Raw genomic sequence first — 17,280 nt, 5'->3', positions numbered from 1 at the left:
ACAGGTTCGATTCCCTTAAAGGGCAGCTGCATATCCTTCCAATTCTATGATTCTACTCAATTTGCTGAGGTGTGCTCATCTCATTCAGGAGAGATGGGGAACCATTTCCAACCCCAGGACCACATTCTCTTTGGGCAACTGAACCTCCAGGAAACTACAAGCCTGTGGTGGGCAGGGCCAGAGGCTTGCATGGGTGGATCAAGGAATGCAAATATTACCTTTGCACAGCTGGTTTTGACCTAAGCACCGCTCTCCATTGTCCATCCAGGCATGCAAGAAGCAGTGTCAGAGTTCAAGAACGCCTTCCAGCTAGGAGAAAACACCTCGAGGTGGGTGTGGCCTGTGAGAGGGGGTGTGGCCTGGAGAGACTCCTGAGGGCCAGAGCAGGCTGCATTTGGCCTCCATCCCTCTTTCAATTTCCAGCAGTCCTGCTGGGGAGCCAGCTCCACTGAATTCGCCTGGAACTTACTTCTGAGCACCTGCACAGGCCTGGTCTGCAATCTACGATCATTGCCGCAGTGGCCCACACATAAAGCATTTGAGTCTGCTGCTGGGGTGGGGTGCAGCCCAGAGCATGATCAGTCATCAGATTGCGCCTTTTTAGCATTGCACTTTGAGATTCCACAAGAATATGAATTGCCCAGCCATGGTCCAACTAGCAGTCCAACTTTCATCTCTCGTCTTATAGGGAAGCTCAGAAGCAGGGCCTGAAGGCGACTGGCTCCCCTTCTTGTTTGTCCCTGGTCTCTGAATGTGGAGACTCCATTTAGCAATCTGGGCTAACAGCACATTTCTCATTAAAGTACTAAAATCCATCCTGTGATTGACCTGGAAAATCCATTCCCCTTTCCATCTCTGTATCGCTTGTCCCTTTTCCTTCATTATCATCATCGCCATAAAAAACCCCAAACCCTAACAATTACACTTGCAGCATGTTTTTTTATGAGTGGTGCTTACCGTATTTACTTGACTCTATTGCTCACCTTTTTTGACCAAATTATGTTGCAAAAATTAAGGTGTGCATTAGATTCAATGGCACATTTACATTTGCCAGCAAATACTTTTTTTTTGTTTCAAGGTTCTGGAAATTGAGGTGCGCATTAGGTTCAATGGCGCATTAGACTCAAGTAAATATGGTAAATTGGATTTTGCACTTTCCAGATCCGTAAACTCTTCATTGGCTGGAAAACACGTTCAGTTGTTTCAAAAGGCTCTCTTCTACGGCTTATCAGACTCTTTAACATATTAAAACGTCCTCTATTGCAGACTAAACGGCACTCAAAGCATCACTGAAGAAAAATGTGTGTCAGAAGAGTTCCTCACATTTCTACAGCCTGGAGTCTGTGGTATTTTTGGAAGAATCAGCATGGTATGGCCGTGTCTTCTTGGTTATTCTGGAACAGCAAGCACTTGCTACTTTTAAAAGCCAGCAATGGCTTTGTTATAAGGCAGCCTTTGCCGACCATAGGTTTTCTGCTACAACTCCCATCAGCCCTAGGCAGCACAGCCAGTAGATCTCTTGCTGTAATTTAACATACCAGCTTAGACCAGCGGTCCATTCATTCCAGGGATGGGGAACCTGTGACCATCCAGACATTGTGGGACTCTGGTTCCCATCAGCCCCAGACAGCAGGGTCAATGGTCAAGGAGATGTGGTCCACTGGCACCTAGAGGGCCATACTGGTTCCCTATCACTTCAGCAAGAGACAATTTCTCCCATGCAAGCCGGAGAGCATGCAATCAATGCTCCCTGGTGAATGTCAAAGAAGTCTCTGCTTGATCAGTGCTGGCTTGGGGAGCCCCTATTTCACCCACGCTCTTCCCATCAAGTGGCCTCTAAGTCCTCACAAGCAGGGCATGAAGGAGATGGTCTTCGCTAGATGTTTGTCCCTCCCTAGCATCTGGCATGCCTAGAGGTATACTGCCCCAGTATGTGGAGGCTTCATCTAGCTTCCATGTCTGGATACAAGATGAAGCTTCCTATTTTCCCCTCTACTTCTAGCTTCTGAACTAGAAGTTGGAAGTACAGCTTATAAATGGAACTCATTTGTATCCAACCCTTCTTCCAAGGACCTAGGTAAGCAGCCATTTAGCTTTTTACCTCATTAACAACCCTAGGAAGTGGTGATGCTGAGAGAACATGATTTGCCCAATGCCAGTCAAGGAACTCTGTGGCTCTGAGTGGAGGTTTAGTCCTCCCCCTTTCTCATCAAGTCAACACTCTATCTCCACTCTTGGTACCCGATTCCCCTCCACCCACCCCATAGAAGCAAACAAGCTTGGAAGAGTGTTCTCTTTAAATCAACCTTAGTGCTGTTAATGGGGCAATTCTACATTTGCACATATTGAAACGGGTAAGCATTTGTTCTGCCTAGCTTTTAGCATGTACGTATGTTATCTACTGTGGACTGAATATTTTCTGGTTTTATTATTACCGATTTTTTAGATTGTTTTTAACTACTCTGGGATTTCTAATGGAAGGCGCTGTACAAAGGATTTAATATGTATGTTGTAGTTTCCACCCCCTGCTCCAATAAGAAACAGATTTCACTGTCTGTGTGTGTCCATGCGTGTGTATACTTAGGGACAACCCAGATCTCTCCCAAAGCATTCAGCTCACTCTTCCCTGACTAATTTCATCCACCAGTGTTGCAACAGGAAGACCTGCAACTTCCATCTTCTGAACTCATTGACTCATCAACATCACTAGTGGGTTAACTCTACAATCATAGAATTGCTTTCTTCTCTGTGGGACTCCAATAAAGAAAGCCTTTATTATGGGACTGTAATGTAGTTCCATCTTTCCATTGCAACACTGGTGGTTGGAATGAGAAGAGTTCAAACTAGGGCAGGAGAAATGGAAAGCTTTGGGAAAGGCCTGGCTTGACCTCCTTGCCTGCCTGAACACACACACACACACACACAATTTCTTATTAGTCCCACTGATTTCCCCAAGGACTGTGGTATTATGGCATTGCTATGATGGAATCTAGCATGAGTCCCATGACCCATGGGGAACTGGGTATGGATTGGCAGGCTCAGATGGAGATGAAGAAGAAGCAAGACAGAAGTTATGGGAACTGGGGATGGAGGACAGACGTTCTCCCTTTTGATGCCAGCTACATACTATAGAAGTGGGAGCAGGAACATTGGTTCCTGGGGGGCGGGGAGCCTCATTGGCTGAAGAGGTCCTGGACTACTGGGGTAAAGGAGAGGAGCAGCAGCAGCATGGTGTCTTTGGTTCACCCCTCAAGGGTCCCCAGTCATACTCCTGGATATTGAGAAAATCTCTCTGAAATAACCTCCATCTCACAAGAGCCAATGTTCACATTAAGGTTACCAGACGTCCCCTTTTCCTGGGGACAGTCCCCGGATTTACAAATCAGTCCCCTGACAAAATCCATTTAGTAGGAAGTTGAAAAGTGTCCCCGGAATCATTGAAAAAAATCTGGTAACCTTCATTCACATACACTTGCTGCTGGAAATATGAGCAACTGCAAAAACCCCTGAGTTAATATATTCTGCCTCACAATCCCCAATGAATGGAATACTTTGACTTATGCATGCTGGAACTGCAATACACCCCACCCCCAAGTAGGGGGAACTACTTTTTGGAACTTCAGAGCCGCTCCCATGGTTTTTTAAGGACCCTTTCTACTTCTTTACACTGAAAAGGAAAACAAGCCAGTAGAAGCTGACCCCCTCCCTTATTTCAGGTGATTTGAATACAGTTACAGTAGAATTAGTTTTTACTTACTGTTTGCAAGCCAGAAACACAGGTAGCTGCTTCCAGACTGTTGCTATTTTCAGGCAGGAATCAATCACAGGCCAGCAAACACAGGTTGCACAACTATAGTTGATTGGGCCATTATCCAGAACAAACCCATCTGTGGCAAGGAAAGTGATGGGGAATTGCCCTGGAAAGTGTGAGATAGCCCTTGCTTTGATGTAAGATAATCCAATCAGGATGACTGCTCATTGAACAGGTCATCTGGAAGTGCCCTACATGTCTACCAATCAGTAGCCATTCTCTGGGGTTTGAGGCAGGGACGTTGCCTAGCTTTCCCTCAAGATGCCAGGGAATGAACCCAATATTGTCTGCATGGAAAGCGTGTGTGTTCTACCACTGAGCTGAAGCTCTTCCCCTGCACTGCTGAAATCACCTGTGAATCTGTGCAGGTGCAATCGTCCACTGGCTTGAGAGTAAATCAGTAGGCACAAATATTCAGCAAAGCGAGCGAACGTTGCAAGCCTTGTCAACAACACACACCCATACACTTTGCCAGGGTGCCAACTTGAATAAAATATTGGGGCGGGGGGGGACAGGTAAGCCCCGCCACACATAATTGATCACAAGATGCAGCAGCAATGTCCATCAACTTTGGGGGCCCTTGGCCCTCTCAAATATTGGGGGGGGGGGCGACAGGACCTCTCCCTCCCCAGGAGTTGGTGCCTGTGCACTTTGCTGCCAACTTCACCTGCAAGTGAAGGTTTGGTGGTGGTGGGTTGTCCTGCTTATCCTTTGTAATTCTAGGGTTGCCAACTGATGAGAGATAAAGGGCCTAGTTTGCCCCAGGGCTTTTAACTGTAGTACTTAGCAGATGACTTTTTTCGCACCACTGAGATGAATCATGTCTGCATTTCAAGCCATCATTAAAAGCACAGCCACAGTTGCCCAATTGTTAACCTACCTCAGTCCCACAAATTTGCTAAATGAGCCTCAACAAGCATACCGATGTTTAACAACTTTTGGGTGGGGGACTTGCAAACCCTGCACTCATTTAAAAGTTTCTGTAAATTGCAACACTCAGGTACAACTGAGGCATTCTCTACGGCTTGGAAAATGTGGGAAAGACCCAAGAAGGTGGTTGTTTGAAACTCACACGCAGGCATCGTTTTAGCATTGCCAGATTGGTCTGAAATACCCCACTGCATTCGGGATTCTAAGTGCTATGAAGCAGATATACTTTATAAAGGAGAGTCCTCTGTTTTGAAGGGGTCCTTCCTTCCTTCATTCATGCCTTTAAAAGTATTTCTGTACTGCCATATTAGGGCCCTCTACAGCAATAATATGCAAAACACCCCCAAAAAACAATACAAATAATCATTAAAGTGCCTTGGCTGGTCAGTTCAAGTTTGCTTTAAAGAACAGAAACCATAAAAATGAATAGCAGAGGCTTTGATGTTGCCTAGATGTACTGAATTTCAATTTCAATTACAGTAGTTAGGTTGTATTTGGCATTAGTCATACTCAAAGTAGACTCATTGAGATTAATGGGCATGACCGGTCACCCTAGACTAGAGAGGTGGCCATAGATCTCCAGTCATATTTCAAAATCCGGACAGAAAAGTTTGTTGAGCTTTATTTTAGCAAATTGCTTTGAAACAAACAATTTATATGTCTGGATTTTTATGACGTATGGCAACCCTATCTCCATTGTCTATTTTAGCCTCACTCTCTGAGACCTTTTAACTTAAGGCTGACCCTCAAGACTTTGTATATTCAAAGCACTGAGCCTCACCGCACAAATGCTAGGGACAAACACGGTCAGTTTCTTCAGGTGCAGTAACTGGAAATGAATCCAAATGTGTTGCTTGCCTGTCATCACAATCAGGATTGTTGCCTGACTGGTATCACAAACACCCTTCCTGGCGAATGGCAAGGGAAGGGCTCACGTGAATGGGGCTCATTCATTCCTCACCTGTTGAGACTTCGGGTGACTAATTTCCTTGTAGGGGTTTGTTTGTTTTATTCTAAGTGGCCAGTGCCTTGACTCAAAATAGGCTGATGCAGTGTGGCATGACTCTCGGCTGGCCGAGCTACATTTCGATCCAAGGCAAACACACACAAGCCCCGCGGCTCGCAGCCTTCTTGTTCTTTTTTTATAAAAATCAAAATGACAATATGCATTTAGCGTTTGTCAAAGGAGTCAGTGTTCCAAAACTACCTTTAGTTAAAGATTTTAGGATCCAAGACAGCACCCGGTGGGAAATATTTATTTATTATTTATTTATTTATTTATTTCAACCTGACTCTTCACCCTCATGGGTCCTCCATGGCAGTGCACAATGTTCATTGATAGAGTGGTACCTTGGTTTATGAACTTAATCCGTTCCGGAAGTCCGTTCTTAAACCAAAGTGTTCTTAAACCAAGACGTGCTTCCCCATAACAGCGTGGGACTCAATTTACAAAGGGAACACACTCAACAGGAAGCGGAACATGTTCTGCTTCCAAGGCAAAGTTCACAAACCAAAACATCTACTTCCAGGTTTGCAGCGTTCTTAATCCAAGTTGTTCAGAAACTAAGCTGTTCTTCAACCAAGGTACCACTGTACTATGGGCTTAGCTACACCTCCAATTCCCACCCCCCCCACCCCCCAGGGAAACCCGCAAACAAATGGCAACTGGGTTTGCTGCAGATTGCTGTTTGTTCTGATTTACCGCAAAAGAGCAGGTTTTCTGAGGGACGGTGGCAGGCAAAGGGAAAAGTCCTTGAACCCATGCCTAGAAAGTGCAGGGTAAGTGGAAAACCCTATTTTCCCCACCAGCGCCACTGCCACCAAGCTCAGAGAGGAGGATGAGCCAGCATTTGTCCCGAGTGGCAGCAGCAATGGGAATATCCCATTGCTCTCTCCATGGCCGCTGCTGCTGGCCTTCTCCCTTGGGCAGCTCAAAGCAGAGAGAGCAGGCAAGAAGGCGGAGGAGAGACTGCCACCACCAAGGCCCAGCCCCACATGACATGCTGGCTCAGGGGGTTAGGCAGAGGGCAGGGCCACCCTGGGCGGGGAGAAAGGGGGAGTGCAGCAGGGCACAAGGAGTATTGATTAAAAAAACAATGCTTTGCGTGTCCACATCTAATCTTGCCCCTTTCTAAAATTAATTTATTGCTGTTTACAAGAAGAAAACCTCCCAAAGAATAAAATGAAGTAACACAAGAATTAAGGGGTTTTCTCAGGACAGTGAAGAACATGTGTGCTGAGTCCCACTGATGAAGTGGCGGTGACACTTGTCCTCCTTCTGATAGGAAATGCTCTACGACAAAAACGGTGGGTTGAGGAGCATCACTTGGGGAGGGGGGCAGGAATGAGAAATGTCCCTATTTTCATTTTAAAGGGTATGCCCCGTAGTCCTGACAGTCCGTAACTGACAAGAAGCTGAACTCAGAAGGAATAGGACCGGTGCAATTTACACCGAACTGAACTGAGATGCCACAGAGCTTGGAAGGCTTCAGGCAAGCTGTGATCCGAGCCTCTTCTCAGCAGGAAGCGGCAATGTGGCCAGGATGTGATGTCACTGATTGCCATATTGCAGGCAGAAGAGGAGTGTTTCAGTGGAACTCTACATCAGGCGACTGGGCTGAGCCCTCCCATCTCTACTACACCTCCAGGGTTACACCAGCAATTAAATTTGAATCATCAGATGATATGAACAGGCTGGAAGACTCAAGCAAGGCTGACTCAGCAGGATATCTTACTTTTTCATGAAACCACACAGCCCCCAGAGCCAAAACGCCCCAGAAGAACTAGCATCTAACACGAAACATTGCTGAAACAATGACACAGAGTATCTACGACTACTGCCTCCTCCATCATTTTGTGGGAGGGATACGGAATTTCCATGCTAGAAAATGAGGTTTGAAGGATTAAAGTGGATTTAAGCGCTCTGGTGCAACAGACTCCCTTTTTGTAAAACAGAAAAGTGACAAGGAAATGCAATAAAAAGTGTGAGATAAACAACTGATTGGCAGGACAAAGTATTACCTCCACACAAGTAAATTATGACGGGTGCTGATTGTCGTATAACTTCCACAAATTAATCACAATCCACAATAAAGAATGGACTTCATATAACCTCCATGTTATATGGACGGTGAACAGGTCACCCGTAGGAGCCTTGAGACTCATCCATTCGATTACTCCAAATATTATAAATGTATTTACTTATTTGTTAAATTCCTATCTCACCTTTCCTCCTAAAAGAGCCCAGGAAAGACAACAAACTAATAAAACAATACTGTACATTTAAAAATAAAATAAAGATATATTTTAAAATTTAAAAAAACCAAAACGCTAAGAACATCTAACAACATTTCAAAACAGTCACACACCCACACAGCTAATAATTTCAAGGTTGCCAGGAACAATATCTTTCAGCCATCAAATGACTGGATGAACAGGAATGATTTTTTAAAAAATTCTTCCTGAATGTTAATAATAAGGGAAGCGACAGAGAAGGAACAAATTGCACTACACCAGGGAGGGTATTCCACAAACAGGGAATTATCACCAAGAAAGTCCTGACATGGGTTAACACTACCTGAGCAGCAGCCAACACTACAACCACCCAAAGGGTCTCCCCTGCCAATCATAAGGTCCAAGATGGTTGATACTAGGGAAGATGCTCCTTTAGGTATTTGGGTCCCGAGCCATTTAGGGATTTGTACGCTGGTACTATTGGGAAGGTGGCGCTGTGGGTTAAACCACAGAGCCTAGGGCTTGCAGATCAGAAGGTCGGCGGTTCGAATCCCTGCAACGGGGTGAGCTCCCGTTGCTCGGTCCCTGCTCCTGCCAACCTAGCAGTTCAAAAGCACATCAAAGTGCAAGTAGATAAATAGGTACCGCTCCAGCGGGAAGGTAAACGGCGTTTCCGCGTGCTGCTCTGGTTTGCCAGAAGCGGCTTTGTCATGCTGGCCACATGACCCGGAAACTGTATGCCGGCTCCCTCGGCCAATAAAGCGAGATGAGCGCCGCAACCCCAGAGTCGGCCACGACTGGACCTAATGGTCAGGGGTCCCTTTACCTTTTACCTTACTATTGGGAAGGGGCATTTCCGTGCGCTGCTCTGGTTCGCAACCCCAGAGTCAGCCACGACTGGACCTAATGGTCAGGGGTCCCTATACCTTTACTATTGGGAAGGACCATAACTGAGTGGTGGAGCATCTGCAAGGTCCCAGTTTCAATTCCTGGCATCTCTAGGTAGGACCAGGAGAGAACCCTATCTGAACTCCTGGAGTTGGGAAGCCACTTGAAAACCCCTTGTTAAGTGAAGTCACATGAATAACACAGCTGGAGTCAAGAGACAAAAGTCTTGATAATGCTTTATGGAGGAAACTGAACAAAACCATATACAATTTAAGGAGAAATTAGTCTTCCTTAGTTCAGGCCTTGTACATAGCAGGAAGACATTCAGCAAAAACATACCACAGGAAAACTCCCTCAGAACTACAGGCCAATCAGAGCATGTGCCACCTCAGTGCAGATCATGCTACTCAGCCTGGTTGCTAAGCGACACCATCACCACCCATGGGTAGCTGAGTGAGAACAAAATCAACCCTTTACATTACAGACTGAAGGACCCCTACCATTGTACTTCCCAGGGAAGAAAGCTGGGAAATAAATACCTTAAAAATAAAATTGGAAAAGAGCTCAGTTCTCAAGACAAGATCAGAAACAGCTATGTTATTCATTTATTTCCCCCTTGTCCAGGATAAGAGGGTCCCCTGAATCTGGCAGCAAAATTGTCCACCCATAGAATGACCTTTATATAAATAATCCCTATTTTAGATGCTCTACCTAGCAGACCAGATAAGCCATGTTGAACAAAAATCAGAAATATAAGAGCATTAAGTAAAGCGCCTGTTTTTTGAAAAGGACATCATAACCAATGTATTGGAATTGGAAGATTTCAGTTGGTGCAAGTTCCAGACAGTGCAAGAGAGTCAGCCTTAATGGCCTGGGGTAAAAATACGTGATGAATGTCACACTGACCATTCTGTTCAGAGGAGGGTTAAAAAAAAAAAAAGTTCTTACTGCACCTCTTGCCTCTGTTGCTTCATAAGCTCCTGCCAGTTACAAGTCAATTCACAGGCTTTTTGTGACTCGTGGAGCCACCTGGGGAGTGTTTAGAGAACCCTGACTCCTCATTATTCACTTTTTACAATTGCTTCAGATGCTATTAGCCAATGTCCAGTAAAAAAAAGAAGGAAATCCCAGGCTGTTCCACGTAGACAGAAGACACTCCACACACACCCCTTGACCAACACCCATTTCACACATGATAGGAATTGGCAGCTACGTGCCTGGATCCTGCATACAAGACTTAAACTCTTAGCTATTTATTAACTGAATCTATATAGCTGCCTCTAGATGGGCCACAAAGCAAAATAAATACAATATAAGACAATAAAAACTAACAACACAACTAAAGCAGGAAAACATCGCTCTTTCACTCTCTTTTCTACATATACTTCCTGTTGGATCCCAGAGCCAACTTTTAAAGCAGGATCATATTACTTTTGAAATAAAAAAATTAAGGTCTTTTATATATATAATAAATGTTCATAAATGTACCAAGCAAACACGTACATAAATATATAAACCACATGTCTGAAACAGCACAGGAAAACCACCCTGAAACCATTTTGACTCCCAAATTGACCTCAAATATTTCTCTGCAAGGTCGAAAGAAAATGGAAAAGCCTCCCCATTGTCTTTTCATTCACAAATCCTGTCTTAAGGGTATGCCTGTGTATGAATAGGGTGAGCCTGTGACCTGGCTCAGGAACTAAGTATTTATCATTACAAAAGACTGGCCAGGCTCCCCAGGGTATCCAATCAAGTAACCATTAACAGGTAACCTGCCAGACAGGAGATAAACAACGCACTCAGCTTTCTGTTGTGGACCGCCTCTTCTGTGATGTAGGTATGATGTTTCTGGGGGTGGTCTTGGACTCCAGGGCGGGCAATTTAAAATTTCTATATAAGGGCGGGCACACCTTTGTTCTGGGTCCTCCTCCTTTCCTGCGTGTGAGGGGAGCACCCTGCTACAACAGTTCAATAAAGATCAAGCTTACGAGCTGCTTTGCTTCTCAATATTCTCTGGTTGGCCTCTGTTATTTTCTCTGACCGATGGAGAACCTACAAAGGACTCTTTAAGGGCTCTTGTGTCCCCATAAGGGAATAAGGGCAGATTTTTGTTTATTACACTTTAAAAAGTCATAGCTTCCCACCAAAGAATCCTGGGAACTGTAGTTTATTAAGAGAGTTGTAGGGAGACCCCTATTCTCCTCACAGAGCTACAATTCCCAGATAACTCTGCACAAACTACAGTTCCCAGGATTCTTTGGAAGATATAGGTGCAGACCTCAGATGGCCCATCCCATTTTACCGCCTGAAGCAAAACAGGAATGTGCTGTCCCCTGCTGCCCGCTTTGCCCAAGTCTAACTTACCAGGGTCATGAAGCAGCATCTTCTGACAAGATCTCGCAAGAGCTTGTGAGATCTCATGAGACCTCATTGGAAGACGCCATTGCCGAGGTGGGTGGGCACCCACGGTGGTGCCACCCCATAGGATTTCACCATTCAAGTGTGCTTCTACAGTCTGCCTCATGAGTGGACACTGGTGCAAGGAAAAAACAGAGAGTGCAGATGAGGCCTCAGTGTGTGGTCCTAGAAACAGCCTTCCTTAAGAGGCAGATATTATTGGATTGCAGTTCTCATCATCCCTGCCTGTTGCCCATCCTGGCTGGAGGTGTTGGAGGTTGTAGCCCAAAACATATGAGAGGAAGCAGGTTGGGGAAAAGGCTGCACCTTGCCTGGAATGTCACAGGTAATTTGCCTACAGGCAAACAAACACTACCTTGGGGGAAATGTTAATATAGGAATCTGCCTTAAGTGAGAGCTGGACCATAAAGAAGGCTGATCGCTGAAGAATCGATGCTTTTGAATTATGGTGCTGGAGGAGACTCTTGAGAGTCCCATGGACTGCAAGAAGATTCAACCGATCCATTCTTAAAGAAATCAGCCCTGAGTGCTCACTGGAAGGACAGATCCTGAAGCTGAGACTCCAATACTTTGGCCACCTCATGAGAAGGGAAGACTCCCTGGAAAAGACCCTGATGTTTGGAAAGATGGAGGGCACAAGGAGAAGGGGACGACAGAGGACGAGATGGTTGGATAGTGTTCTCGAAGTTACCAGCATGAGTTTGACCAAACTGCGGGAGGCAGTGGAAGACAGCAGTGCCTGGCGTGCTCTGGTCCATGGGGTCACGAAGAGTCGGACACGACTAAACGACTAAACAACAAGAAGCCTAGAAAGATATTTTCCAAGCACATGCTTCACATTCAGAAGATCCCAGATTCATCCCTTAACAAAGGTGTGTAAGTGGTCTGAAGTTTGTAGAGGGTTGAAGACCCATTACTATTTCTTCAGTACCCAACAGTGTCCCTGTCTCCATTGTCCTAGAACTGCCCAATTGTCATGAAAGGGGAGCTTTTTAGACACTTACGGTGAAATAAGCATTAGAATCATATAATTGTAGGGTGGGAAGGGACCCCGAGGGTCATCTAGTCCAACCCCATGCAACACAGGAATCTTTTGCCCAGCGTGGGGCTTGAACCCATAACTCTGAGATTAAGAGTCTCATGTGCTGCCAACTGAGCTATTATATTATTATAATTATTATTATTATTACTATTATTATTATTATTATTATTATTATTATTATTATTATTATTTATTGTTATTAATTATTACTACTACTACTACTATTATACCACCATTTATCTGAGGATCACAGGGTTTTTTAACAGTATAAAAACACCAATTTTATCCCTCTGGAGAAAATTTTATCACTCTGGAGAAAGTACATGGGAAGAACACAGAGGAGCTGTTCCACATGCTCCAAAGTTTAGCATTTAGGAACTAAAAATACAAAGGGGCTTCCATTTCGAGAGAATAGCGTGCAAGATCCGTTACGTGCAATGGAACTTAAAGGGAAACACAACCAAAGTGACTTCAAAATAAAATATGCACAGAAAATAGCTCTCGCTGAAAGGGAACACATGGAAATCTGTACTAATTGTTGCAACACATCCCTAATAATAATTATTGTATGATGACAGGATTATGGTTTAACTTAGAAGTTTGCAGAAGGGGCGTGGCTATCAGGGTGTGTGGCTGTGGGGGCGTGGCTACGGCTGTGCACTTCCAAATTTGCCACTACCATACTGTTCCTTACCATCTTCATTTTTTAAAGTTGCTGTCATATAGACTTCTGCTTGAAACCCTAGAAAGCTTCTGCCGCCAATCAGAGCACATGGTGCTTTGCTAGATAGACAAGGAATCTGACCTCACATGAGGCAAACCGTCATTTGCATGTAGCCTAGAAAACGCTGGTTCTGAGCTATAGATCTTCCCCTTTTTTAATGTTTCAATTGGTGTTGTGTAATCATCCGCTCACACTTTTTCTTTCCCGGTACTATACGACTTTATGACACTGTCTTACATTGAGTCACACTACTAGCCTGTCTAGTCCAGCATATTTTTTTTGCTGTAGCAAAGGGACGCTTGAGCAATTTGATATCTGCAAACTGGTGCATCCAGATGCAGTCCAGGTACTCGCTGCATTCCTCACATGCTGAATGTTCTTGGCTCAAAACTACCTGAATCCTTAAAAGTCTGGGATGCAAATTTTCACAGCCCTCTAGCACAGTGTTTCTCAACCTGTGGGTCCCCAGATGTTGTTGGACTACAACTCCCATCATTCCTAGCCAGCAAGACCAGTGGTCAGGGATGATGGGAGTTGTAGTCCAGCAACAGAAGCAATTAATTTAGTGTTAACTTTAGAAGTCTATATTCAATTCTGACCAAACTAAGCCTCCTTATGTATACAGTGGTACCTCGGGTTAAGAACTTAATTCGTTCTGGAGGTCCGTTCTTAACCTGAAACTGTTCTTAACCTGAAGCACCACTTTAGTTAATGGGGCCTCCCGCCGCCGCTGCCGCTCGATTTCTGTTCTCATCCTGAAGCAAAGTTCTTAACCTGAGGTACTATTTCTGGGTTAGTGGAGTCTGTAACCTGAAGCGTCTCTAACCTGAAGCATCTGTAACCTGAGGTACCACTGTATTGTAGTTTGGTCAGAATTGAGTATACACCTCTGGTAAATGAGCTACCATAGCTGCTAGAGGGGCATGAAAATGTGTGTTCCGGGCTTTTTAGACTCATCTACCCATATACTATCTGAAACCAAAGGGATGCATTGGTTGTCAGATGTGAAATATATTGATATTATTTTCAGCTCTCCAACTCCTCTAGTAAGTGCTGCTGGTTTTTTAAGGGGTATTCGAGGTTTTCTGGAGGTTTAGAGGGTATTTGCAGGCTTTTCCAATGGTGTTTCAAATATACGTGATTTCACATAAATACGCGGCACCTCAGAACGTAACCCCCCTGTAAATGGGGAGTTGCCTGTATAGGGTTAGGAATAAAGGTTGTTAAACCTTTTTTATCCTGTTCAGCAGCACACAACAGCTGACTTCTTTCTACCCCTCTAGGAATGAGCTGGCCACACACTGTGAGGTAAGGTTAAAATGATTTACTTACAGATTTAAGGTGTCAGTCATGCATTGTTCCATGCAGCAGCAAGGATAATACCGGGGAAATACTGTCAGATACAAAATACAGAATATAGTTCCAAACGCTTGTTGTAAGCTTGGAAGCAACCTTACACATGTCCTCCTTCATTGGTTAAATGTTGCAGAAAGAGAAAGAAAGGAAGAGGAAGGGAGCTTCACTTCCTCTCTGGAGAAGAGGAGGCATGGCTTAACTGAGACAATCTAGCAATACTACTCTGTGGTCCTTAACCCCTTCATGCATTAACTAGCAGTTGTGGGTAGTTAGTGGATTTGTTGCACTAGGGTGACAGAACGCTTTCATCCAATTTAATTGCGTAAATCTATAATTACTGTACAGTGGTACCTCTGGTTACGTACTTAATTCGTTCCGGAGGTCCGTTCTTGACCTGAAACTGTTCTTAACCTGAAGCACCACTTTAGCTAATGGGGCCTCCCGCTGCTGCTGCTGCGCCGCCACCATGCAATTTCTGTTCTCATCCTGAAGCAAAGTTCTTAACCCAAGGTACTATTTCTGGTTAGCGGAGTCTGTAACCTGAAGCGTATGTAACCTGAAGCATATGTAACCCGAGGTACCACTGTATGTACTTGAATTTATCCCACAAAATACTGACCAAGGTGAGAAAGCAAGTACTTGTCACATCCATACTGTAAAGCACATTCAGTGCACATTTAAAGCACATGGCTTTCCCCAAAGAATCCTGGGAGCTGTAGATTGTTAATGGTGCTCTGTGAGGCATGAACTACAATTCCCAGAATACCTTGGTAGGAAGCCATGGGTTCTAAATGTCAGGTGTCTGCGGGGGGGTGCAGGGGGATGCATACCCCTAAACATTTTGTGAATCTAAGTTTTGCCTCACTGAGGGGCAGTATTTCAATATGAGTAGGAAAATGAGAGTACCCCTAAACATATTTTTAGGGGGGAGCACTGGGTGTGGGTGTATCAGAGTGGGTTTCAAGCACAAAATGGCTGTACCATGTGTTTTCACTCGATGAGAAAATTGAGCCCAAGACACACTTCCCTCATAGAGGCAGATACACATTATGTGATAGCCATAAGTCAAAGAAAACAAAAGATTATACAGCTCCACAAACAGTCACAAATTGACACAGCTCAGAGTCAAATCCCTCTACTTTTAAAAAAACTTTTAATGGAGTTTATATTTCCCTGGATACATATTTAAAATCTATTTAATTAGTATATTGATTGTTAAATTCCACTTTGACCATTTTAATGTTTATGTGAAAATTATGCTGACATTTTGGTTTTACTATGCTGGCTGTTTAGCCACAATAAACTGCAAACTGCATTTACATTATGCGGAAGATGTGGAGATGGACATTTTTAAAGTTTGCAGGGCTTAAGCCATTCCGAGCCTTGTAAGTTAAAACTCCATATCTTTACTTGTCTCTGTGAACACACAGAGAAAACCAGCCTTAATGCTGGTTATAATGCACTTATAGAATTTATAATATCTTGTTAGTAATTTTTCATTATTTGGAATAACTGTGTTACTTATATACGTATATTCCATATTGCAATTTCAAATATTTTTTCCCTTTTATTTTTGTTCTGTTTTTTATTTCTTTTACTTTATTTTCTCATTGAAAATTTTCAGTAAAATGTAACAACAACAGTAAAAAGGTCTGGTGCTGAAGGCATTGCTTTAAAAGGATCCCATACTGTCCCCTCCAACCTTATGGAAAGTGATAGTCTTGTTTATCATCTTGATGTTCCCAAGATGCATTGCAGCTGACCTAGCCTGGTCAGCCTTTCACCGCTACAGTTACTACCCGTGGAAGATCCCCTTTCATTCATAGCAACTAGTAGGGGTCAGCAAACTTTTTCAGGTGGGGGCCGGTCCACTGTCCCTCAGACCTTGTGGGGGGCCGGACTATATTTTGAAGAAGAAAAAATGAACAAATTCCTATGCCCCACAAATAACCCAGAGATGCATTTTAAATAAAAGCACACATTCTACTCATGTAAAAACACCAGGCAGGCCTCACAGAATTTTAAAGAAACAACATGTTCTACTCATGTAAAAACACACTGATTCCCGGACCGTCCGCAGGCCGGATTTAGAAGGCGATTGGGCCGCATCTGGCCCCCGGTCCGATAGGTTGCCTTCCCATGATCTAAGATAACGTTAACATGAGCCACAGCTACACCTTGGTGTGCATGGGGTGAATGCCTTTATAAGGAACTTACCCCTCCTCTCCTCGTGAACTTTCTTAATAAGTGGGATGAGTCAAGACTTTTCACTTCTGAAAATCAGATACTGCTCATGTCAGTGCTTACCGAGCATGCCTTCATGATGCAACTGCTGCGGCAAAAGCGGTGGCCTGTGTTGCACGGAATTGCTTTGCATTGCAGCATGCATGCCAGCGCCACATGACTTCAACTGTTGGTGTCATGAGAGACAGGAGGCCTTTCCTGGGTTGCTCTGGTCACTGCTGACAGCTCATCCTATCTAGCTGAGTTATGAGTCAATGGTTGCCTTAAATACCCTGCCTAGCAATCCTGGTTCATCTTGACCTACAACTGCTAAACTGCTGCTGTGACTTCCTTGATAGTACTAAACTCTCATTATTATTGTTAACATCATAATCACAGAGTTGTAGAATTGTAGAGTTGGAAGGGACCCCAGGGTCATCTAGCCCAACCCCCTGCAATGCAGGAATCTTTTGCCCAACGTGGGGCTCAAACCCACGACTCTGAGATTAAGAGTCTCATGCTCTACCGACTGAGCTACCGTATTTTTCGCTCTATAACACGCACCTGACCATAACACGCACATCGTTTTTAGAGGAGGAAAACAAGGGAAAAAACATTCTGAATGAAACAGTGGATGTATCATTTTTGTGC

General features: G+C 44.2%; 1 long non-coding RNA gene across 1 annotated transcript in view; it reads right to left on the bottom strand.

Moving 5' to 3' along the window:
* LOC128413972 (uncharacterized) overlaps positions 1-14,578 on the bottom strand; it is a 28,332-nt gene extending 13,754 nt beyond the window's left edge. The window contains exons 1-2 of the long non-coding RNA XR_008330558.1: positions 14,383-14,578; positions 11,231-11,399 (exon numbers count right to left, since the gene is read on the bottom strand). This is a non-coding gene — a long non-coding RNA (uncharacterized LOC128413972). The remainder of the gene's footprint in view (positions 1-11,230; positions 11,400-14,382) is intronic.
* Between the last annotated feature and the right edge of the window lie 2,702 nt (positions 14,579-17,280).

The sequence above is a fragment of the Podarcis raffonei genome, chromosome 5 (genome assembly GCF_027172205.1).
Source record: "Podarcis raffonei isolate rPodRaf1 chromosome 5, rPodRaf1.pri, whole genome shotgun sequence".
Classification (NCBI taxonomy): Eukaryota; Metazoa; Chordata; class Lepidosauria; order Squamata; family Lacertidae; genus Podarcis; species Podarcis raffonei.
This window is presented reverse-complemented; position numbering and strand designations above follow the sequence as displayed.